This window comes from Choloepus didactylus, chromosome 16 (genome assembly GCF_015220235.1).
Source record: "Choloepus didactylus isolate mChoDid1 chromosome 16, mChoDid1.pri, whole genome shotgun sequence".
In the NCBI taxonomy this organism is placed as follows: Eukaryota; Metazoa; Chordata; class Mammalia; order Pilosa; family Megalonychidae; genus Choloepus; species Choloepus didactylus.
In genome coordinates, this window is record NC_051322.1 from 67395521 (window position 1) to 67420342 (window position 24822).

Consider the following 24822-nt stretch of genomic DNA (forward strand, 5'->3'; position numbering starts at 1 on the left):
TTTCCACTATGAATAACTTGGTGTACAAGTATCTGCTTGAGTCCCTGCTTTCAGTTTTTTCAGGTATATACCTAGGAATGGAATTGATGGCCCATTTGGTAATTCTATTTTGAGGAACTGTCAAATTGTTTTCCACAGCAGTTGCACTGTTTTACATTGCCATCAGCAATGCACAGGGTTCCTATGTCTCCACATCCTCACTAACACTTGCTATTTTTCTTTTTTTTTTTTTAAATAATAACTAATCTAATGGGTGTGAACTGGTATCTCACTGTGGTTTTGATTTGAATTTCCTTAATGGCTACTGAGGTTGTGCATCTTTTCATGTGCTTATTGACCATTTGTGTATCTTCTTTGGAGAAATGTCTGTTCAAGTCCTTTGTCCATTTTTTTATTTGAGTCGTTTGTCTGTTGTTGTTGAGTTATAGGATTCCTTTATATATTCTGTATATTAAACCCTTATCAGATATTTGATTTGCAACTATTCTCCTATTCCGTATGTTGTATTTTCCCTTTCTTGATAATTTCCTTTGTTGCAAATATTTTTTAATTTTGCTGAAGTCCATTTCATCTATATTTGTTGTTGCTCATGTTTGTGGAGTCATATCTAAGAATCCATTGGCAAATACAACATCCTGAATTTTCTCTTTTACATTTTCTTCTAAGAGTTTTATGGTTTTAATTCTGATATTTAGGTTGCTTATCCATTTTGAGTTAATTTTTGTATATGGTATGAGGTAGAGGTCCATTTTCAATCATTTGCATGTTTTCCCAGGGCCATTTGTTGAAGAGACCATTCTTTCCCCATGGAATGGACTTGGCATCCTATTCTAAAATTAATCAGCTATATATATGTGGGTCAATTTTTGAACTCTCAGTTCTATTCCATCTGTCTATATGACTGTCCTCGTGCCAGTACCACTCCCTTATTATTAATCTTAAGGTAATTATTGTAGTTTTGTAGTAAGTTTTGATATGGAAGTGTGAGCCCTCCAAATTTGTTCTTCTTTTGCAAGAGAGTCTCTTGTCTATTTAGAGTCCTTTGTGATTCCATGTGAATTTGATGATTGACTTTTCCAGTTCTGCACAAATGGCTGCTGGAATTTTGAAAGAGATTGTTTTAAATCTATTGATTGCTTTTGGTATTATTGACATCTTAACACTATTTATTAAGTCTTGCAATTCATGTATATGGGATGTCTCCATTTATTTAGGCCTTTTTTATTTCTTACAGCAATGTTTTGTAGTTTTCAGTACACACATCTTTCAGTCCTTTGTTATACTTATCCCTAGAAATTTAAATTCTTTTAGACATAATTGTAAATGGAGTTGCTTTCCTGATTTCCTTTTCAGATTATTCATTGCTGGTGCATAGAAGCACAACTGGGTTTTGAGTGTTGATCTCACATCCCACAAGTTTGCTGAATTCATTTATTAGTTCTAGTAGCTTTCTTGTGGATTTTGGGGGGACTCTTTCTCTCTCACATCCCCTGTGGCTCCTCCTTCATCCACTCCACACAACTGTATAATGCAAACCTTATCTGATCCCCACCCCTCGCCACCCTATTAAAACCTGTCAGTGATTTCTTACTGCTCTTAGCATTGGACCAAATTCCTTCACATGATCTCAGAGGCCTGCATGCTCCAGCCCCACCTCCCTCAGCAGGTCATCTTGGTGGCTCTTCCTCCTGTCCCCTCCCAGCCCTTTGAGCACATTGAAGCCTCTGCCCAGAATTGTCTCCCAAGCTCCCTTCTAAACCTGCTCAACTCCTCATTTTAATCATCTGGATTCAAATTGCACCATCACAGGGAAATCTCCCCAGTTTGGGACTTCTACTGACCTATATTATTTTCTCAGCAGGTATCGTGTTTGTCATTACATATTTATTTGTGTGCTTATTTGGTGAACTTCTATTCCCTCACTAGACCATAAATCCCAAGAGTGCAGAAAAGGTTTGACTTAGTCACTACTATACAGTGCCTGGCACGTGGGGAGTGCTTAGAAAGTATCTGCTGAAGAGAAGGGGGGATGGAGGGAGGGACAGAGATAAAGGAAATGAGGGAGGGAAGGAGAGAGAGTACAGGTCAGAGAAAGAAGGAAGGGGCATCTAACCCTAGAGCTCGCTCCCAGGGAGTCACAGTGTCACCCAAACTCCATATAAAGGCCTTTTTAATATGACGAAGAGCAGTTGCAAATGTCCACGTGCTCACTGTGCAGTGCTCCCCTTCCAAGGCCTTGGCACTGCCAAGCTTTGTCCCTTTCACCGTGAAATCCCTCAGAGATCTGGCTCCTAGAACTGAACTTGTAGTCTTCCCATTGTCCCACTTCTGGTCGCGACGTAAAGGACAAGACTTGCAGCCTTTTCCAGAAAACCCAGTGTCCCTAAGACTCTGGAAAGATGGAAGATAAAAATGTTAAGGAAATCTCCAGACAACAGCCATCGCAAACGTTTTTTAGAAGTGGAAGAGAGAAAATGCATATTTTCTGGGGGAAAATAATTTTATTGTATCTGGTAAACAAAAATTTGCGATTCCACTTTAGTAACATGATGGTATCCACTTTCAGGAAGATTTGCTATAAACTGTGGACCTGCATATTTGCAGGAAGTAAGGGGACCCTGAGTTTCTGTGCAGCATTTCCTCTTCATCTTGATCAGTTCTTAGGTTTCGGGGTTGAGAAACTGAATTTATTTTCTCGCCTTATAAATATTGAAATGCAGTTTTAAATAGAATCTGAGTGCTCCTTCATCCTTGACCCTCAACAATTGGTCTGTGTATTTCTGTGTTAAGCTTTTGTCCCTGGTTTCTTTCATAAAGACTGGAAAGGGAGTCCTTAAAGGGACATAAAAGTCAAAAAAACATAAAATAAAATAAGGGTTTCTGGGGAAAGGGAGATGGATTTAAAGGTAGGAGAACTCTTAAAAGAGTGGGATGGAAAGCTGAGTGTGGCAGCCTGAGACACACAGGGGTAAGTGGGTCAAAATGAACCCGAAAGACAAGCTGAATGGGGTTGTGGATTGGGGCAATATATCTTGTCTATTCTCCTCTCCTCTCCTCTTCTCTTCTCCTCTCCTCTCCTCTCCTCTCCTCTCCTCTCCTCTCCTCTCCTCTCCTCTCCTCTCCTCTCCTCTTCTCTTCTCTCTCTTTCTTTCTTTTCTTTTTGAAAGAAAAAAGATAAAGTAATACAATGCCAAACAGCTTATTGTTTTACGACTTCAATTTTCCAATTGAGCCTATATATTTGGGGACGGCAGGCACGACAAGCAGCTCCTGGTTCATGGCCTTTTGCAAGTGGCTCCTGAGATTTGGAGGCTGGCAAGTCTAATTCCATAGTACAGGTCGGAGGCCAGAAATTCCAGGACGAGTGATATTGAAGTCTTGGGTCTGAATTCCTCAGGCTGAAAATCCAGTAAAGAATGGAGGATTTAGTCCCAAGGCAGAATTTCTTCTGATATCTGGAACCAAGTTCTTGCTATTAAGACCTCCAACTGATTGGATGAGGCCCACTCTCAACATGAAGGAGAATCTCCTCTACTTAAGGTCAACTGATTGCCGATGCTAATCCCACCTACAAAATACCCCCACGGTGACAATTATGCCAGTGGTTGGACCAAACAACTGGACATCATAACCTAGGCAAGCTGACACATAAAATTAACCATTACATGAATTCAGGGTGCAACATGCTTTCACTTACATCATCTTCCCATGAACTTTGTAATTATTTGCTGCTACATCTAGATCCAAAGAGGATGTCATCACATTTTTTAGTCTCTGGTGTAGATCTGAAATATTAAACTTTCATTGCCACTCATTTCTTAGATCTTGAGAGTCCTGAAAAACATAAAATTAAATTTGGTTTGTGACATTGTGACTCTCTTTACATGCAATTTTATTTGTGGTTGTTAGTTTTTAATACTTAATTTAACAGAGAGAAGCCACCGGTAGCAAGATCAACATGCATGTATTGTTGCACTATTTAATAAAAAATATTAATTTTCTTTTAATACTCATAATTAACCCATTGGAACTTATTCCTAAAATCCTGAAATGCAAAGATGATCAATATAATGAAAACTATTAATACAACTTGTCTTGTTTGTCAAAAGAGAAAAAGGATCATCTAATTAGATGCCAAAATGGCATCTTTCAAATTATTTATCTTTCATTAAAAATAAATGTTAAATGTACATGCGTATTGGAAAACAGCAAACATGTTGTTGTTAAAAGACAGGACTTTGAATTGAAGTTAGAATTAGTTTAGCTTTCACTTATCACACACATCATTAACATGGACATGCTGACACATTAGTGCAATGATACGAAAGCGTGAAATCAGAGATAAAAGAATGAAAAGAAGGAAGCAAAGTTATTGTTATTTTCTGATGACAAGCTTTTATATATTGGAAAACACAGAATTAGCAATTTAGAAACATTAAGAAAGTTTTTAAGGTGGCTGCTTACAAAATAAATTTTGAAAATTCAATTGGGTTGTTATATATCAATAATAACCAGGTAGAAATGTAATGGAAAATGATACCATTCACTCTATCTATATTGATACTTATAGTACATAGGAATGAATTTTATAAAACGTTGGAGCTATATGGAAGAAAGTAAAGAATAAAAAATTAGAAATTTGTTCTGAAAATTTGATTTTATTAAATGGAGAGACTTCTTGTTCTTGGTCATGAAGACTCAAAAAAGAAAAGATGTCAGTTCCCCAAAAATTACTCTCATGTTCAATATGATTCTTGCAAAACTCCAAGCAGGATGATTTTAGCACATAAAACAATTCTGTATTTTATCTGAAAACATAAACACAAAGATCACCATAACAATTCTGAAGAGTTTATAGTCAGGGACATGTGCTATCAGGTATTAAAATGCATCATTAAACTCCAGTAATTAAAACAATGTTGTAATAGCTCAGCAATAAAGAGATTAAATAATTGGGTTCCCATATATAAACCAATATATATGGGGACTTTGTATATTATCTAGTTGACCTATATATCAGTGGGAGAAAATTTAAATTTGACTATGCAATGAAGAACAACAACAAATGTCCAATAAATATATGAAAAAAAAATTCAAGCTCAATACTAATTAAAGAAATACAAATAAAACAGTTGGTGGGACTATAAATTAATGCAAGTTTCTAAAGAATGTTTTAAGAAAATAACACAAAGACCGTGTTTTATTTTCCTGGCTGTTAAATCAAGTACTATGCAATGGGTTGGCTTAAAGAACAGGAATTTATTAGCTCATGGTTTTGATGCCAGGAGAAGTCCAACATCAAATTGTCATTAGGCAACAGTTTCTCCCAGAAGACTGTGGCATTCTGGGGCTGGCTGCCAGAGATCCTTGGTTCTTGGATTTTATGTCACATGGCAATGCACATGGTGGCCTCTTTTAGCTTCTCCAGGTTCCATTGACTTCTGGCTCCGCCTCAAAGCTTTTTTTTAATGTCTGATTTTCACTCTGCTTGTAAAGAAATCTGCTTTAGTTTCCTAGGCTTCTCAACCAAATACCAAGATATGGGTTGGGTTGAACAATGAGGATTTATTCATTCACAGTCTTAGGCTGGGAAAAAGTCCAAATCAAGAAATTATCAAGGCAATGTTTTCTTCCAGAAGACTATGGCACTCTGGGGCTGACTGCTGACAATCTTTGGTCCTTCACTCATCATATGGCAAGGCACATGAAGCGTCTCTTGGCCTCTCCGTTCTCTTCAGGATTCCATTTAATGTCAGCTTCTTGTTTCTATGGCTTTCTCTCTGTCTGTCTGGATTTCACTGCAATTGTAAAGGACTCCAGTAATAGGATTAGGAGCCATCCTGATTGGGCTGGGCCACACCTTAACTGAGTAGCCTCATCAAAAGGTCCTGCTTATAGTGGGTTCACTCCTACAGGAATGGATTAGATCTAAGAACCTGTTTTTCTTGGATACATAGCTGGAGCTACCACAGACTGCAATACCTGTATTATGCATCCCAAGAAGCTATGGCAAAGGAGAGCACACTGTCAGTTGTATCAACTTGGAGGGGTCCCCGCCTTCTCTCTGTTTCATATGCCCTAACCTACTCGGAAAGGAAATCACATCAGTTCTCACTTCAGATTATATCCAGACTCCTACCATCTCTCACCACCTCCTGCTCTGCCAGATTCTATTGTTTCCACCTGGATTATTGCAATCACCTTTTAACTGGTCATGGTGTTCTAAAAAATTGCACATAGCATCGTGGCCAGGAGGATGCTTTGAAAAGACAAATCAGATCATGCTGCTCCTTCCCTCCACCCTCTCCAAAGTCTCCTGACTCACCGAGAGAAAAGGTTGAGTTCTTGATGACAGCCTGTAAGGCCCTCCCCACATGTCCATCCACCCCCAGCTTATCCCAGCTCAGCCCCTCCTATTCTCCTGCTCGCTCACTTTGCTCCAGCCCAACTGGCCTCCTTGCTGTCCCCCGAGCCGGTGCTGACCTCAGGCCCTTTGTTCCACCCTTTGCCTGGACTGCCCTTCCCAAGAATCTGAATCATCCCCCTCCTTTCCTTCTCTTCTCTGCTCAAATGTCACCCACTCAATGAAGACTGATCAACACCTGTTTAAAGTGGCAACACACCCCACACTCTTAGGCTGCCTCTATATTTTCCTTTTTTAGCACCTACTTATTTTCAAGCACACTATTCAATTGACTTAGTTTTTATATGTATTGTTTATGGTCTGCCCCCACTAGAACGTAAGCTTCTTGGTGGCAGAGATTATTATCTGCTTTGTTCACATTGATCAAGGTCCAGCATACCAGCAGCCACCCAGTACCGTTCGTTGAATGACTTGTTGAGCGATGTTTGACCTGAGCTTTCCTGCCTGATGAGGATTTGTGTGAAGCCTGCGCTGATTAAGTGGAACTCACAGACACATGGTGCTATCTGAGTTCTCTTTGAGGAGCTTGGGGAGAATGGTAGGTTGAACTCAGTACCCTGAATAGACACGTTCTTAACTTAATCTGCATCCCTATGGGTGCAAACCCATTGCAGACAAGATCTCCTGAAATGCTATTTTTAGTTAAGGTGTGGCCCAACTGAATGAGGGTGCCCTTAACCCATATTACTGGAGACCTTATGATGAGAAGACACCAGAAGCCAGAACTTGGAGAAGGACACAAAGAACCAGAACCGGAAGTCACAGGAGCCAGAAAGGGGAGGCCGAATCGTGACAGGAGGCAGAGGTACACGTCAAGAAACCCCAAAGATCATTGGCAGCCAGCGCCTGAACGCTACAGACTCCAGGAGAAAAAAAGCCTTGCTGACATCATGATTTTGGATTTCTTCTGCCCTCAACACACAAGCTAATAAATGCTTGTTTTTAAGCCAACCTATCGTGTCGTACGTCATAGCAGCCCAGCAAGCCAAGGCAGGAAGGCACTAAGAAAATTGTTGACATGTTCATAATCGTCCCTAAATGTTCATCTATTATTTCTCCCAGATGATTCTCTGACTGATAAAGGCCTACACCAAATAATAAAAATGATAATAATAGCTATAATAAGGAAAATGATCCCTTGCATTTGTATGCTTCTTCACAATTCATCGTCATTAGTCTCTGTATTATCTTTTTGGATGTTCATGAAGAACTGGTAAATTAGGTGGGCAGATAGACAGCAACTACTTGGTAGATTAAAAACACTACTTTTCTGTGATTATTATTAGACTACTTTCTAGTAGGACTTTCGTTTAGACTTACAGAACTTTCCTCAGCAAGGAAAATTAAAGGTAAGAGACCAATTTCGCCATTTTTCATACACGGTCTAATGCATTAGTAAAATAATCTCAGGGTTGTGAGTTTGTGGTCATATTCCTAAAACAGCAAAAACAGTTGGCTTAAACTCGATACTGTTAAATGAATCAGCCAAACATTTGCATTGAATTGATGCATTTGATTCTCTAATCACTGTATAGTCTGCTTTGAACCCAAGCAAGAACGTCGTGAGTCACAGCCAAAGGCGGCTCTGCGTTTAGAACTGGCATGTACCGAGTAATGGGTAAGCTGTAAGCAAAAGCTACCCCTGAAGTGAAACTATCTTCAAATTTATTTATATTTTGTTTGATAGGCGAGAGGAGGAATTTGGTAATGGGGAGTGTGTGTGTGGCGAAGGTGGAAATTAACTATGATTTCAAGACACATTTGGAGTGGTAAACTTGGGCAGAAATTATCCTCTTTAGGGGCTAATGCATAAGATGCCCGTGTGTGCCTGTGAATGTGTGAGTGGGTGTGAGTGTGTATGTGTGTGCCTGTGAGTGCCTGTGAGTTTGTATGAATCCTGAGGGTATAAACTCAGCAGAGTTTGTCTACCATGAATCTTATTTGATTAGCATTCAGAATCAACTGATTAATCCCAAATGATACGCTGCAATCTCCTGAGCAAAATATTTGCTATTAATTACATATACTTAACATTTAGTAAATCTCTCAACCTAATTGCAATTAATTGCAGAAAAAATAAGTATAACTGAATTCCTACTGACTGACTCAGATCATGGTCTTGTGTTTCTCTGAGCTGACATGACACTGGGGATGGCGTGGGCTGATGGGACCCAACCCCCACCTGGGGTGTTACCCCCACCCTGGACCTTTCCAGCTGAGATCTGGTTCAATCACGGTGCTTTCAAAAGTTGGGGTTCCCAGGGTCTTCCAAAGCCCCAAGAGGACACAGAGAGCAACTACTGGAAAGGACAGGCAGAGTCTGAAGGACACTGATGTGGGCAACAAGGAAAGTAAGCAATCAACATTTTGTGGTGCATTTTCAAGGAGCCAGACCTCCAAATAAATGAATTGGGAGGCAGAAGGCTACTCCCAGTCAAGAGGGCTCTAAGACCAGAAGGGACCTGTTCCAGTTTGCTAATGCTGCCATTATGCAAAATACCACAGAAATGGATTGGCTTTTATAAAGGGGGTTGCAAATTTACAGTCTGAAGGCCATGGAAATGTCCAAATTTAAGGCATCAACACAAGTATACCTTCACCGAAGGAAGGCCAATGGTGTCCAGAAAACCTCTATTGGCTGGGAAGGCACATGGCTGGGGTCTGCTGATCCTAGGTTGTGTTCCAGCTCCTCTCTCAGCTCCTGTACATTCTTCAAAATGTTGCTCTTGGAGCATTTTGTCCTCTCTTAGCTTCTCTGGAGCAAACTCTGGGCTAGCATTTCCAAAGCATCAGTAAAAGTCTGCTTTCAATGTCATTCTCAGCTGCTCTGAGGTCCTTCTGTTTGTGAGCTCTTTTATAGGACTCTGGTGATTAAATCAAGATGCACCCTGCATGGGTGGGCTCCATATCTCCACGGAAATAATTTAATCAAATGTGTCACCCAAAGTTGATTGAGTCACATCTCCATGGAAACAATCAAATGATTCCAACCCAATCAACACTGATACATCTGTCCCCACAAGTTTGCATTAAAGTACTGGCATTTTGGGGGACATAATACATCCAAACCAGCACAGTACCATTTCCAAGAGTGTCTATTCTGGGGCTGGAAGGATGGAGGAATGAATACATTCTTAAAGACAGGATAAAGAAGGGTGCACAGCAGTGGCACTGTGGCCCCAGAGTCCCGTCACCACAAGTCACCTCCACAGGACCAGGGATCTCAGGAACTGAGTTTGAAATCCCTCCTTAGACCATCTGTAGAGTTCCTTCTGGTCTTGGCTGCATTTAAAATTTTTAAATAGTAATTTCTGGTTCCTAAACACAGTTCTTGAATATGTTTGAATAAAATCTAAATGAATGGTGTGGTGTTTTCCACCTCTGATGTTTTCCCGTAAGACATAACCTAGGCTTGAATTACCCGCGTGGTTATCTGCCTGAGGGCAATAAAGATTCAAGCCCGATGATAAAAGCTAAATACTTTTTAGTCTTTGCACCTTGCAAGCATTAAACAAAAAGTTTCTGCAGATTTGTGAATTTTAGAGTTACTTCCACAGACTTTGTAATATTACTTCCCTACATAATACTTATCACTGTGATAAACAACTACCACAAATGTCATCTCCTTTACTCCTCAAACAGCTGTATGAGGTTGGTAATGTGTTTCCGACATTTCAGGGCAGAACTTGGGACCCTACAGAAAGAGTGAGGTCACTTGCCCCTGGGGTCCACAACTGTAGATGGAAGTAATGTCCTTTGACCACACATCCTTTCTCTTCTTACCACACGATTCTACCTCCCTGATTCTTGCTCTCCTTTCCCAAATTCCCAAGTATTCACTGACTCCTGAAATCTTTAACAGACCAGCTAACACTAGTTAAAACAAGCCTCATGTCAAAGCTAACTTTCACTCAAAATTTATCTTCTCCTCTCGTATTTTTCAACAAATGAGAACCATAAATTTACAGTATGCTTCAGACTCCTTGGATAAATAAATTATAGATTTTCTGGAACATTCCAAAAGTGTCTACTCTGTGCCACATACTGGGCACATAAGCATCTGGGCATATAAGCATGACGTGGTCACTGTGCTTGAGGAACTTTAGTTGGGGAAATGGCGGTTGAACAGGCAATTTCAGCTCAATGTAACAAGTGCTATGAGGCTAGGATAATGCTTTGCACACAGGGCTTCTGGATCCTAAGAGGGGGCACCAAACCCAGCTGAGAAGAGTGGGAGGCTCAAGGAAGGCTTTCCAAGGAGACAGCACCCAAGCGGAATGTTTGGGTATAAATAGGAATACATCACGTGGGGAATGAGACACAAGAAAGTGGCAGATGAGCTGAGACGGTTCTAGATGAAGGCAAACTGTGAACAAAAGTACCCAGGCAGGAAACACCAGGACATTTGCTGGGAGTGATGAACATTTGGATGTTGAAGGAGCTTAAATATTTTCCTGGTTTCATCTTGTTGGTTCCTTCCTCAGACCACCAAGCAATCTCAACTGCCTCCCCTCCTGTTTGATCTCACATTCTACTAGTTTGCTTCTTAGAAATTGCAACTATTCATAATTACCTGCATAGAAATAAAGGTCTTGGATCTGTTTCTCTCCTCCTAGACAGTAAAACCTATAATGGCAGAGACCACATCTTTTCATTGTCTCCTCGGAGGCCCCCAGCCTGCCTCGGTTCCTGCAAATTGGGGGCATTTGATAAATATTGGGGGGACCCAATGAGGAGAGGTGCATTTGAAGAGGTTGTCAGGTGGAAGTCCTTTCAGGCTGAGGGATTAGCATGAACAAAGATGAAGAGGGATAAAAGTAATGGGGGCTTGAGGGAAACATCATCTAATCAAGGGGTTGAACATTGGATTAGGGAAGGGAGAGGTGAGCCAGAAAGCTGTCACAGCACCACCGCAGCCCTTAAATGCTGGGCTGAGATGCTGCTCTTGCCCGAGCACTTGTCAAGCAACACCAAGACGTAGCCAAGGCACAAGCACTGCCCTGGGTTAACGGAGCAAGATGGTATACAGCACGTGGCTACAGATCCTCCCAGGAGCCAATGAGCCCGGAAGTCAAAGAGCCCTGTGCAAACTCATGGCCCAGGAGGCACTGATGTGTGAAAGTCCCAAACCCAAGAATCTCTTTCCCTTGAGTTGAGTGTTAGTAAAATGGCTATTTTAGTGGAAAACAACCTGTGGACTCACATAAATTTGTTCTAAAATGAATGAAAACATTTACTAGAAGACAGAGTTCTGCAATATGCCAGGGGCAGGGTGGCTCGTGTGGTACACAGCCGCTCGTGGGGTGAGAAGAGCTGAGTTTCTGGCTCCGAACCCCCACTGTATGAATCGGGCAACCGAGTCAGCAGCTGGCACAATTTCTCATCCGCAAATAGAGAGATATGTTCCCCAGAACTTTCTTAGTATAATAAGCGCTGTATCCGGATGCAGACTTTTCTAGTCTTGTGCTTCCCAGCATGTGATATTTTCATTAAACATCATAATCTGATAGTTGGTTGTATCATGTGAAATTTGTTGCTTGCAATTCTGCCAAAGTACAACAGAATCACTGTGTTGGTGCTTGTTGGTCCTTTATTAAACCCTAAATTCTGCATCTTTATACCTTCGGCTGTCTCTTATAGTTGTTGGCAAAATGCAGTTGAAACTCAGAGACACAACTCTGATCTTATGAAAGAACTCATAAAAAGAAGTCTTAAAATGATTGCAAAATTAAATGCAAAATGGTCTCTTACTGACAAAAGTGAGGCCCAAGGCCTGAACCACATAAACATCCCTTCTCTCACCCACAGAATTATTTCTATCTCTAGGAACACGTACCGCCCATTATTTCCTTAAGATAGAGACTTTTCTCTGTCCTCGAGCTGGTTCGGTTCCCTTCTCTCCTCCAGGACTTTGCTCCATCATTTGGCCCACTCCATCTTACTGTTCCTTCTTCCTCCTCTCCCCTCTCCTTCTCCCCACCCTCTCCTCCTCTACCTCTTCCTCCTCCTCATCCTTCTTCCTGATAGTTTCTTCCGCTCCATTTATAACAATCCTCCATTATCATTTTCTGAATATGCTGAATTTCAGCAATTCTAGGCCAGATACTTTTCACATTTAACATCTCTGAAATGAGGAGTTTTCTTTACAATAAAGGCCCCTCGCAAGTTGACTGATGGTGCTTTTTCTTTCCTGGTACGTGAGACGGTGTGGGCCTTATGACTGGTGACAGATTTGACGAAACACAGTGCAAAGCCCCTCCTTCATCCTTTCTCCACCTGCCTTGAGTTAGGTTCCTTCAGATGGTCAGAAAAGCAGGAGAACCACCCATCAGTCTCATCTACTGAAAAATATGACACATATGTTTTTAACCTGTTGTAGATGTCAATAGAATTGGAGTGTAAACATAAACCTTGAAGGTGATCTATAATTTCATCAGTACATTTAAAAGATTTGGAAACCAATTTTAAATTTAAAAAAAACAAAAAGTAAATTAAGAAGAATAATATAGGGGTGAAGAAGGTGGGCTCAGACAGCCACAGTTTGAATCCCAGCTGAATCATTTAATCTAAAAAATGTCTGTGAGCGCACAGTGCCTAGCTCATAGTGAGTTTTAATTTATATTTTTAAGAAAGTAAATCATATTTTCTTATGTTCTAGTACAGGTGTTGGCAAACAACTTCTATCAAAGGCCAGACAGCAAATATTTTAGGCTTTGTGGGCCTTATATATTCTCTGTCATGTATTTTTCTTCTTCTTTTATTTCAAGCCTTTAAAAAAGTAAAAAGCATTTTTAGTCTGTTCTAGCCAAAGACCTTAGGCAGTTTAATACATAGCACTAAGTAAAATTCACACTTGCACCCTTTTTTCAAATTGTAACATGTTTAAACATAAAGAAAAGTACAGTCACATGATATCTGTGTACCCTTCGCCCCACTTCAAAAATATTGTGTTTTGCATATTGCTTTAGTTCTGCTCTGCTGCTGACAGCACGTAGAACTATCCAGAAGCTGCAGTGTATTCCTCCTACTCATGGCAGCTTACTAAGAGGAGTCACCTTCTCTTCTTGGGCCAAGCTAAGTACAGGTCTCAGCCTTCCATGTGGCTTGGTGTGGTCATGTGACTGAGTTCCAGCCCCTGGGATCTGGGTGGAAGCTGTATGTGTCACTTTAGAAGCAGTGACAAAGTAGGCATGTCTTCCCCATGGTCCCTTTTCTCATCTGCCCGCTGAAGGAGAGGAACCAAGGACCACAAGATGCAGCAAATATCAAAGCCCCATCCTGAACGAGGAACACCCAAAGTAGTCTGTGAAATAAATGGGAATAAAGAAACATTGAGTTCAAGCCATTAAAATCTCAAGATTTATCTGTTAGCATAAACTGGTGTTACATTAATGTCGACATGCTGTGTGGTTTCATGATTTTAGAAGTTATTCATAAGTAATATAGATAATATGTAGTACCACTTTGTATTTCAAACATTTGAATGAATGATTTAAAAAAAATGGTACATAGCTTTCTGGAAACTTGCTTTTTCTGCTTAACGGTATGTTTTTGAGTTCTAGCCACACTGGTAAATGTTCACACATTATCAGTGTTAATTATTTGGCTGATTTAAACAAGCTCTCTTAGGCCCATAAAATATATTCAAACATCTTAATTAATATTTAAAATGATAATGTGGTTGACTCTCCAGAAGATTTTAAATTGTTTCCTGCTAGTGTAAAATTAGCACCTACTAAGCTTGTGATCCCTAATGGTAAGGTATAGTTTATGTTTTACTTTGCAATTTTGCTTATCTTCTTTTATACACTTCTCACAAAACAACCCTGTAAGTTAGGGAAGGCTGGCATTATTACTACTAGTTTGGCAATGAGGAACTCAATAGACAGAAATTAAGAGCACGGCCTTGTGCATCAGATGCCTGGGCTCAGGTCCCTAAAACCTTCTAGGAATGTCACTTTGGGCCCATTACTTGTCCTCTTTGTCCCTCAATTTCTTTTTTTCTGAAATGGGAATAGAAATTGTACCTGTATCTTTGGGTTAGAGTGAGAATTAAATGTGGTCTTGCATAAAAAACACTTATCCCAGTACAGGGCACACAGTAAGATTCAGTTAAGTGTTAACCACAATTGAAGCTCTCAAACTACAACCCTGAGCCCAACAAGCTCTCTGAAAGAAAAAAAAAAAAATCATGCATGTAGCCTGATTGGCTGTTTTCTAGCCTTTCCACCAGGTGTTTCCATTGCTCATTCATTTTGTGTCCACTGGGACCTATCAGCAGTCACCAAGTATTGCTCGGTTTTGGTTCTCTACAGTGAAGAAAAAAATAGTTTCAAATGTTCATTCAATTTGGTAACTTTTTTCCTAATAAAAAAGAATAAAGTCTCCATTTCTCAATTTCTCCAGTTGTGTCACTGAACCCAGCTCCCCAGGTGTTACTGTGGTCTTTTGTCAACCACACAAATTTCCCTCCCTCTGAAGACTCTTTGTCTAGACAACGCAATCACTTACTGCAAGTTCCTCACACGTTGACACTGCTCCTTTTCAATAAGGTACACTTCCCCCCTTCCTTTCTCCTCTTCCAACTTAAATCTCTGATTTTCCTCCTATGGTGTTTTCACCCCTCTGTGCTCATTCAGATGTTACTTCTGATTTGATTCTAAGTTGTCATCAACTGGGATGTCAGTGGATGGTAAAGAGTTGTTTTTGTTTGGTTTAGCATTAGTGTTTGTTTGTTTTTTTTTTTTTTTTAAACCAAACCTTTACATCAAAATTCTAGGTTTGTTTACAGAGAGGGTTGGGAACAACACAGTTTCATTAAAAAAGAAAAATGAATATCTCTTTCCCTAAGTCACATGGCAAACATGGTGGTACATTTTGCCATCACCATTCCACTAAGCTCCATGGCCCAGGTCATTTGCTCACGTCCACAGTGTGACATGTTGACTCTCATCATATGAGTATGAACTCCTACTCAAGCTAGCAGAATCATGGAATTTAAAAGTTGAAAGTGCTTCCAAAGGTCATGCAGAAATGTCAGCGCAATGATTTTCCTACTAATTGTACTTTTATTTCATTGTTCATTGACTGTGAGCCAGACACTTTACATGCATTATATTATTTTAACAACTTTGCCAGGTAGATATTATTCTTCCCTATAGATGCAGAAACTGATTTAGTGCAGTTAACTTGTCTACCCCAGGTCACACACCAGGTAGATAGCAGAATTTAGATCCCAATCCCTGTATGTCTGGCTGCAGAGTACATGCACTTTTCACTGTACCATTTGCCTTTCTTCAGCTCCAGCACGTAGGAAGAGCTCTGGCTTGTGAAACTTGCCATGGCTTACTCGTCCGCCCACCTTCTGATCTCCATTCCACCCTTGGCACACATTTATTTTCATTTTTTATGCCCAAAAGACAGAATGTGTATCTGTATCCATAGAGAAAAACTGCATGAAATGATGAATTATTTTTTATGGAAAAAAATACTAAATCAAAGAGAAAAAGGGGAAGAAAAAAACTATTACACAAAGAATGGATGATAACCCCAGAGGAAGGGCTCCGGAGAGAGAATGCTCTAGTTTGCTTATCATCCTGGATTCTTGTGGGTTACAGTTGAAATAGGAGGGTCCCTAAAGGATAAGACAGAGATAGGCAAGGACAGAGGAAAGGCGGCTCAGACTGGCGGATGTGCAGAGGAGGCTGGGGCGTGATGGACGTGCACGTGCTCAGCAGGTGCCGGTGGTGGGAGGCCTTCTCCTACTCATCGTGGTGCTGTTTCTGGGTACAGAGAGTACACTTTCCCAGAGGGTTTCTGCTCTGTTATTTAAAGACCCTGCAGCACTGGCAAAGGACCTGGTTGATCTTACTTAACATCTGCTGCGTGAAATTCTACCCACCTAGTCCATTAAACCCGTAATTCTTTCATTTTGATTCCTGGGAGCAGAGAAAACGCTGTAGACTGGGGGAGGTTGTCTTTGGCATGGTATTACGGTAGAAGCATTTAGGCCATTCAGCTGCTTTGACTCGGTGCCTTCCATCCCAAGCCTGATCCAGATCCAAGAGATAGTATCAGGTTTAAGAGCATTGGGTTGCATGAAAATAGGGCAACCCCATTTAGCCATTCTCCCTGGAGGCCCTGGGAGACGGGATTTGAAATGGCACGCTGAAAGATAGAAGCTAATTGGTGGACTTGGGATCCTTGACCAGAACTGCAGATTAATTATCTACTATGATGGGAGACTATTGCACAAGAGTATATTTTAAGATATCAGGTCAAATGGAAAATAATTAAAAGAAAATAGTAAGGTTTTAAAAGTTGTTTCTTTTTTGCCTGTGACTGAGGGGGACAGCAAAGAGGTAAAAAGATAAGACTCTTTGCCTCTCGCATCCATGAAGATCAGTTTCCAGCAATTTCCTGGGGGCAGAGAGGGGGGGAGGGTGAGGGTGGGGTGGGGTGGGAAGAGCCTTGAATTCAAATCACCTTTCCTACACAGTCGTATATTTTAAAACATATTGCGGTTAAGAAATCTTTCATTTCCCATCTCGTATATCTAGGTGGTTTTGCTTTCTTAAAATTACCTTACGATAATCCTCTTAAACTACATGTAATAATACTGGAGCTTTTCAGTACCACTCATTAGATAACAAGAAGAATAATCATGAGAAGGTTTTATCCTCAGATTCTCATCATTCCTGTCCCAAAAGCTTGTTTAAAAATCAACTTTACTCTGAAATTATTTATGTACAAAAAAAACCTGAATCTGCCATCCTATGAGTTTTGACAGTTCTATACACCTGAGAAGCCACCACCACGTTAGATACAGAATATTTCCATTAGCCTGCTCTCTAATGCCAGCCACAGGCAACCACTCACCTCTCTCCCACAGTTATTTAAGACAGAAATTTTGTTTGTTTGTTTTCACTTTGGCAAGGAGTCAAAGTTGGCCGCAGGAGTATAAAGAACTTTTTGAGGTATGTTGAAGGACCTTCCAGTTGGTATGTAATTCACAAAGACTATATCACAAAAGTTTAGAAGAGAGCTCCACACATGTGCCTTTTTCATTTTCCTAGTGTCAGATAGGGACAGACAGGGTTGAGGGTAAGTGAGTAGTTTTGAGCACTGGAGAAAAGACACACAATGAAGAGAACAGATACATCTTCTCTCTTCTCTCTGCTACATTGGACAAAACTAATTGCCCATTTTCAAAGTAATGCAAATTTGACCCCTAGAAGTGTCAGCATAGTGTGTAGACAGGGGTTTGGGGAGAACTCTGGACTAGGTCAGCTGGTTTCTACCTGTGTGATTTCAGATAAGTAATTCCACTTCCCCAGTCTCTTTCTTCTCCTGTAAAGTGGGAAGATAGGACTGAATGATCTCTAAAGCCCTTTCCAGGTCTACAAAATCATGTTCAATCCTAGTGAGATCTTTAAATCACCAGGGACTGTGGTTTGTTACAATCAGGTTGAACATTTGGAAAAAAAAACAGAGCACCCACCATTTATCATAAAAGTTATACTTTATAACATTCAATATTTCTTTCAGAAATTATCCTTTAGCCAAGGTTATCTGGCGCAAGACTTAGTTCAATTGTCTTTCACGGCTCTTTTAACCTTTATCTTTATGCTTCTGTTATTGTGATCTTACTTTTAGAATTGAGGAAAATGCATAAAAGCAAAGCACGTTAATGCTCTGTATCTTACTGGAAAATGCTGTTTTCCTGGCAGAAGTATTATGTTTACTTTTTCTTTAAGACTGCAATATTTTACTTTGAATTCTTTGTCACTTTTATTTAAGGATGCTTTTGAAACCAATTAATACCCAAAAAAAATGTAATTTTCTTAGACTTGTATCACCTGGAAGAAAAACATATACACAAAATTTGAGTCTTTTGGAATATTCTATTCCCAACCTTACAGGTCTATAAGTCTTCTATAGATTTTATTTATTAATTATTTATTTTAAAAGCTATCATGCATATATCATCCTCAAAATCTAAGTTCATAGATTTTATGTTAAAAGGATTATCATTTCAGAACCTCAGACTGGTAAATGTATATATATTTAATTATATAATGTTGCTAAACCTTACAAGCAGCTTAAAAACTATCTTCCATATGAAGCCATTTTAACAGTTTTTTACTTTTTTTTTTTTAACCAGTTTTTTGCCCCTAATGATAGGCGGAATTATTCCTCCAGGGTCCTGGAATGTATTTTAATTTTTCAGTTAAGTTCGTACTTGTCCACAAATTCATTTTAGATCAGCTCAATTTCTTCTAAATCCTGAGTTTATAAGCCTCTGCTAATTTGCATAGCCGTGCGTGCAATCTTAAATGTGAAAAAGATTAAAGGTAATGAATTATAACATACCAGAAGAGGAGTCAGCAACTTTGGCTTGTCCATTATGCATGGGACAATGGATGTCACTAGCTCAGGTGCCGGATCCCTTTAACTAATACCTCTTAACTGTGATTTGCTGGGGACAGACAACGGGGTGAGCCAGCCTTGGCCAGCACTCTCCCAGCCGCAGCCCTTGCTGTGCTTTGATTCACTGCTTCCAGACAGGAAGCAGCGGCAGAAGCTAGAGGAGCTCTAGCTATCAAGACAGACGGTTTCAAGTGTCACACTGAAACCAAAAACTTGTACCTGCCACATCTCCAGTGATCTGGGCAAGGTGTCCCTTCCCTGCAGAGATGGCAAGGTGGCCGAGAGGCACAATTAAAAGCTTTGTGAGTGGTTAGGTTCTTGCACAAACTGGGACCACTAAGGCTGAGAACTGTCGGCTCAGCTCTCCAGGCCCTTGGCCACTGGTGAGGCCATATTTTAAGCGATCTTTTAAAATGTCAAGGAAGAGAAGGGGTTTGTTAGAAAGCTGGGCAAACTCTCCTGAGGTGGTCACGATCTCTGAGCAATGCATGTGGGTGAACAGGTGTTAGGCATCCTGGAATGCATGTTTCACTCATGAAGAGAAAACGTCAGTTAGATTTTTCATCACACTACTAATCATTCACATTAACTGGGTGCTGGCCATAAAATGCAAATTCTGCAAGGACAGTGGTTTCTGTCCTTCTGTTCATTGCTGTATTCCAAATGCCTGCTCTGTAATTGGCACTCAATAAATGTTCACTGAATGAAGAATTGTTTCAAGCACTGTCATAGGCCTTAATATTTTATACATTCTCTTTCACTTAAATCTCACCCACTCAAATAACACGGATACTGTGCACACTCCAGTTTACGGATGAGCAAACTAGTTACAGAGGAGTTAAGTAGTTTGCCCAGAGGTGAAAGACTCAGAATGCAAACCCTAGCAGCTTGATTTCAGAGTATGGACTCTAGATTATAAATACCCCAACTCTCAAGTGTCAATATTTTATTCTTCTTTTGCACCAAAACATAACCAAAGTTTCCAAATATTTTGTGACTATACTGGTTCCCCCGATTCTAGAATATTGGCTGCAAATGTTCTGACCCTTTGCAAACATTACCTCTAAGAGTTGCAGTTTTTCTCCCCTGACCCCTTTAGCTGTCTGTGTCCGAGTGTGCCAGCAAAATTTGAATTGATCAATCTGAAGGAGTTAGCCTGAAAAAGGCAACTGGCAGTAGAGTTCAGAATATAGCCATACTTTACATGCTGCGGGAGCCCTTACTTTCACCTGGATTCTCAACGTGCCCTGATGGAGGTCGTATTGCTTCTCTTTTAGTGTCTTTGAATAAGTCTGGCTCCAAAGATAGACACTGTATTCAGTCCTCTGGTGAAACCAGTTTCTTCGATTCATGCTTACAAGGGGATGATGTGGCGAGAGCCTCATGGTTTACTTGCCTGGCTATTATACAATGAAGGAGCCAAAACCTGACCCTGACATACTCACTCAAAGAAAGGGAGAACAGCAATAGCTTCAGTTACATGAGCACTTGAATGAGGAGCTGTACTGACACCAGAAGGGCTGCAGGGTGGCCATAAAACTAGGCGATTACCTCCAGGTACGTTAGCATTGGACCGAGTTAGTCACAGGTGACAAGTTTTATAACCTATTTGCGCTCCTCTTGTTTACCCATTTTCCTTATGACAGTTTGGTTAGCTTATTTTTTTCCTTATAGGATTTCCTTCACATTAAGATTGCCTTTTTAAAGCTTTAAAGTTTTGTAACTGCCTTATTGACAGTCCACTTCATTTAAATTCTGGGATTGAGGCTAGGACTTGGAGCAACATAATCCAGAATGAGATGGAAAGTGAGGATTATAATCTACTTTCAGGGCTTCTTTTTTTGAATAATAGTCAGATATAGACAAAGAGGGGCAGGTTATTTTCACCTGCAGAATTCATGCACCACTGGAAATAATATGAACTGGGCAATGATACAGCAATAACTATTTGTATTTTGGACATGGTTGATGCATAGAGATTAGAGAAAGAAGGATGTGTTACAATTTAACAGCCCATAGCCATTAAAATAAAATATTCTGTCTGAAAGTTAGCCTGACCTTTTCTTCTCTTTCTTTATCCCCCAAGTGCCAAAAAATCTAGGCAGGTCATTTAAGAAGCACAGAAGAACTAGAGTTGATGCACGACCTTATGAAATGAACATCACAGGATACAAGAACTGGGGGAAACGCAGGTTTTCCTCAAAATGCAGCAGGGTATCACAGCAAATAGGAACTCTGAGCACCCTGAAAAGGCAACATTAAGTGTGCTTGAGGCACATGAACAGTTTTCTGAGGACAGAGTTCAGAACTTTCATCAGGTTCTCATGGATGGTTGCAATCTTGATGAATCATTACTGGAGCAAAATGTTGAATCTTTCACACTAGACAATGGCTGCCTGCTAGTTACTTAGCCAGGACGTCTGATGTGATGCTTAGTTTCCATCAGGGTTTCCCACTTTTTGTAGGAAGAGAGTCGGACCTGCATCTAGGTAAATAACCTTTACTGTGGGAGTGAAATAACCTCATATGAGGGGACATAAATAAATTTCTCAGGGGTAACGCAGAAGACAATGTATTTAACAGTAGCTTGCTGCTGCCCCGAAAAAGTTTAATTCTCTCACCTGGTGAGCAAGTTGCTCTCAGAGATATCTTCAAGTCTCATTCTTTCACTTTGCGGAAGGAGTGAATGTGAAGGAGTTGAGTGCAAGGGAGAGCTGCCCACTCTCTGCCTGGTCCCAGCAGTGATGGACTTATCTGCTCAATTCTTCCATTGCATCTTTGTTTGCCCCACTCATTACTTAGTCTAGGTCAATAGAACGTTACAGCCTGTTCATTTATATGACACATCATTCTTGCTTCCAAAAACGATTTGCAGACACAAAACTTTGGGTAAGCAGTAGTTTCAGTAGGCATTAAGAGACTGTCAGAGAAACAAAATAAAGTTTCAGTGGCTGAAAGATTTCAAATGGAGTCGAGAGGTCACTCTGGAGGGCATTCTTATGTGCTATATAGATACCTCTTTTTAGATTTTAGTGTTGGAATAACTAGAAGGAAATATCTGAAACTGTTGAACTGTAACCCAGTAACCTTGACTCTTGAAGATGATTGTATAACAATGTAGCTTACAAGGGGTGATGGTGTGACTGTGAAAAACTTGTGGCTCACTCTGCCTTTATCCAGTGTATGGATGGATGAGTAGAAAAATGGGGACAAAAGCTAAATGAAAAATAGGGTGGGATGGGGGTGGGGGACAGGATGATTTGGGTGTTCTTTTTTGCTTTTATGTTTTATTCTTATTTTCATTCTTTTTGGAGTAATGAAAATGTTCAAAAATTGATTGTGGTGATGAATGCACAACTATATGATGGAATTGTGAACAGTCGATTGTAGACCATGGATGATTGTATGGTATGTGAATATATCTCAATAAAACTGAATTTTTTTTAAAAAAATAGACTGTCAGAGAAAGAATCATGACACATCTGAAAGTACAGATGTCTATGACAATTATTGAGAGTCATGAAACTTTGCCACTGGAAAATGCACATTTGGCCTGATGTAATATTGCATATAATTTTTGTAGGTGGGTTCCTGGATCCTGGTAGCCTATCTATGAGTCTCTGGACCCCAGATTAAGACTCTCTGCTCTGAGCAGGGTTTCTCAATCTCACACTATTGATAATAGTGTGACTATTACTGACTGGAAAATCTCTTCCTGCAGGGCTGTCCTGTGCATTATAGGATGTTTAGCAGCAGCCCTGGCATTTATCCAACAGAAGCTAGTTGCACCCTCCTCCATTGGCGGCAACCAATGTCTGAAGTCCTTGCCAAATGTCCCTGGGTTGCAAAGCTCTGGAGACACCACAACAGTGCTTTAGAAAACCATCTCCCAAGTAAGTGATTCTCTCATACTCTCCACATTGCCAGACTGTATATGTTAACAAACAGAACAAGAGCAAGAGTTCACATCTGTGTGACCTTCTTACACCCATGCTCTCATCTTCCCACACAGCAGCCCAGTAATGTAAGTGGTCACAGATGTAATAAGGTACAAATTCAGCTTTATAGCCTCATCTTTTGACCCCAGATCACATGTTCTTTCCAAGATGAGTGATAAGGTAATTGGACTATAATTTAGAAGAGCTGAGTTCTCTGTGGGGTCTGACCCTTAACCAGCCCTGGAAGCAGTTAAACCATCTGAGACTTGTCTCTGTGTTCCCCAGCTGTGGACCAGGAACCTGCCTATTTTTCAGGAATATTATAGAACAGATGAGAAGCTGCTAAGTGAAAGCACTTTAAAAACCATCAAAGCCAGTTCAAATGTAAGGTGTTATTAAATTGAAAAGTATCCATTAGTCTATAAAAATTACATGGACATGGGCACTCTAAAATCTTTATGAATAGCCTCTTGAAGATTATTGCACTCGTAGAATATTAAAAAACTGAAATGGCCCAGAGATTGGCTGTCACGTTTGACATTAATTTCCTTTGTACAGTCCAGCAGAGCTGTCCTAGTCAACACCAGTCATTCTTTGTTCCAAAAGTAAGTTGCTCTAAAAGGAAATAAAATGAGCTCACGAGAACTGATTATTCTTATTTTTGTCCATTTCTAAAGCTCCCACTGGATTTTCAGTGCAACAGTGATGTTATTTGAGTAGAATAAAAATACCCTGACGTGAATCTGTAAAGAATTACGTCTTGCTTGTGCTTAAAAACAAAAAACCCCACACAACTCTGTAAAATGGGGAGAAAATAAGATGAATCATCTTACCTTTGGTAATGGCTTATCAACTCCCGGCTTGTCATTGAGCATCACAAAAGTAATTTGTTATTCCTCGTGAACCCTTGGGTGGAGTCAGATGCGATGACATCTCTAGGGAGCTTCTTGGGGATTGAGGGCTCACAGGATCTCAGCAGCCATCTGGAATGATCTTCTGCCTTCTCATTCTGAGGCCGTGGCCTCTCTGGAGTGATAATTGGCCTTGTTCTTACTTGATTGCTGTTTGAAGCCCATGAGAACAGAAAAATTATGTTTGGCTACAGAGGTCACTTGCTCGGTTAATTTTCCACTAATTGTTTCTTAAGTGAACTTTTTTTTTTTTGGACAGAGGAAAGGAAACATATTTCAAAGGTCAAATGAAGAATGGCTAAGGGTCTTTTCAAAAGGACATAGTTGTTAGGATCAGGACACTACTCAGTTTAAAGAGTTCATCAGGCACGTGTTATACTGACTTCAATAATATACTTAAATTTGATAATATAAAGATATCACCACACCTAAAATGTAATTGTTTTTAAAAAGACAAGACTTTGGGGGTGAGGAGGAAGGACAGAAGATGAGGGGATGATGACTATCTGGAGAGAGTAGATGGCTTGATCCAGAGAGGGCCTTGAAGTTTATTAAAGTAACAAAGTGACCCTGGATGAGACTAGATTCCAAGGTTGAGCAAAACACTGGTGGAGAAAGACTGACAAGAAGCCTAGTCTGTTGATGTCTCTTGTGTGTTGCTATGTAAGACTTAATAACCCAGACTTTGCACATAGATCCCTCTATCAGATAAGTGTGGATGTATTGTCAGAGCGAGAAGGTTGGAGCAAACCTTTTGGGGAGTGGGGTGGCCCGGGAGGGTGAAGAGTTTCCACAGAAGGGCATGGATGGCTTCACTGTCAATCACCCTGCAAAGGGCTCTATCCCGGGACAGAAAATGACGATTGAGGAAGTAAACATTGGACTAGAAAGAACAGAAAATAGTTGTCTGGGGTCAGGAGTGAGTTTGATTTTATGATGAGGTGTGCAGATGCTACGGACACTTTGAGTGAAGATAAGCCAAGGGGAGTGAGGAAAGGAAATGAATGACCAAGTATAAATTGGCATTAATTATAAGTTATTCTCACTGTTATAATTCTCTTCCACTGTTTTTGAAACTTCATTAACATCTAATCAAAAGTGTGGCAGGGTAAAATTCTGA

At 40.3% G+C, this 24822-nt stretch overlaps 1 long non-coding RNA gene across 1 annotated transcript; it reads right to left on the minus strand.

The window, feature by feature from the left end:
* Positions 1–3474: 3474 nt before the first annotated feature.
* LOC119511795 lies at positions 3475–23663 on the minus strand. The gene is made up of 3 exons (XR_005212244.1): positions 23625–23663; positions 21475–21773; positions 3475–3834 (listed from the first exon to the last, which is right to left on the minus strand). It is a non-coding gene; the product is annotated as an uncharacterized LOC119511795 (long non-coding RNA).
* Between the last annotated feature and the right edge of the window lie 1159 nt (positions 23664–24822).